Source organism: Contarinia nasturtii, unplaced genomic scaffold (genome assembly GCF_009176525.2).
Source record: "Contarinia nasturtii isolate CC-2019 unplaced genomic scaffold, AAFC_CNas_1.1 Cnas_scaffold_1094, whole genome shotgun sequence".
Lineage (NCBI taxonomy): Eukaryota > Metazoa > Arthropoda > Insecta > Diptera > Cecidomyiidae > Contarinia > Contarinia nasturtii.
In genome coordinates, this window is record NW_022198438.1 from 1 (window position 1) to 1,363 (window position 1,363).

General features: G+C 30.4%; 1 long non-coding RNA gene across 1 annotated transcript; it reads left to right on the top strand.

The window, feature by feature from the left end:
- The first annotated feature begins 11 nt into the window (after window positions 1-11).
- LOC116344590 lies at window positions 12-982 on the top strand. Its single transcript, XR_004201432.1, has 3 exons — window positions 12-145; window positions 237-362; window positions 453-982. It is a non-coding gene; the product is annotated as an uncharacterized LOC116344590 (long non-coding RNA).
- Window positions 983-1,363: the final 381 nt, after the last annotated feature.

Below are 1,363 nucleotides of genomic sequence, written 5' to 3' on the forward strand. Positions count from 1 at the left end.
TAATTTATCCATTGAAAAGTGGCCTGTTTCGTGTGACATTTAATCGAAAACCAGAAGTGCCATGGTTTGGTCCATATTTGGCCAATTTTGTACGACCAACAGCCAACCGAACCAAATGTTCATCGTTACCATTCTATCAACAATTGTAAGAAACGATTTTTCTCTTTAACTCAAACCATTTCAAAATTTGAGACGTATGTATTTTTAAAGGTTTTTTTGTGTAAATGCTTTTTTAGTTATGAGGAGAGAAAACGTTTATTGGATACGATTTCATCGCGACACAAAGACAGCAGTACATTTGAAGATTTTACATGCCCGTGCACCCACAATGATTGACAACATCTATATTAATCAATCGAAAAGTTTGTATTGCTTTGAATATATTTTTTCTATTTGGTTTTCATCATTTCATAGTATTTTACAAGCATTAAAATTGTTTTTTTTTCTTCTAGAATGGAGTCAGCCGCAAACTGCAATTTTATCAGACGGCAATTTTATCAGTTCGTGATATTCCAAATCAGCTTTTAAGAGCTGTAAATATTGATCGCTTATCACCTCGGTCACATCGTTCCAATTGCATCCATTTAAGAGTGCACCAAAAAACATATTTACAACGTACAGTTTTTGGTTGCCTACGAAATATACGATATGAAAACAATGCAACGTTTATTTTTTTTCAATTTCATAAATAACTCTGTATGTTTTGTGAAAATTGCAAGTTTGCAATTGCCTAGTTAGGTCAAAGTATTTTCTGGCTGAAAATGGTTCCTCTTTTTTTTATGTTATGGAAATAAACGGCTAAATTTTATTTTCGGAGAAATGGTGAAAGAATAGCGTGAAAGAGATGTTGTAGATAAAGAGAGAGAAAGACAGAAAGACAGAAAATGAAAGCGTGTAATTATTCAACAAAACAACCAACATTTGCATCCATGTGAACACAGATTCAAAATTTAATTAATAAATATGTTCATTCTAAAGTTAATTTTGTTCCGAGCTTCAATTTTTTTTGTATAATTTATTATTAGTTTAAAAAAAGACATTTTGGCAAGATGCTATGACAATTGGGAAAGAGCTTCGCTGCGATAAATTTTTTAAGATATTTTCGCAGTATTTTTACATTTTTATCCATAATAAAATTTAAAACATATGCATATGTTCAAACTAATTAGAGGAAAATAATGAATGAGTTTTTGTTTTAATCCTTTTTGACCATAAGTATTTTTAAAATAGAAAATTGTAGATAATTCAAAGAAATAATTATTTTATTTTCTTCGCAATCAAACATATTAGTTGCAAGGGTTGTGTGTGTGTGTGTATGTGTCTTTTTCTCACAAGTCCCATAGTGGGGAAAAAATATCACGAG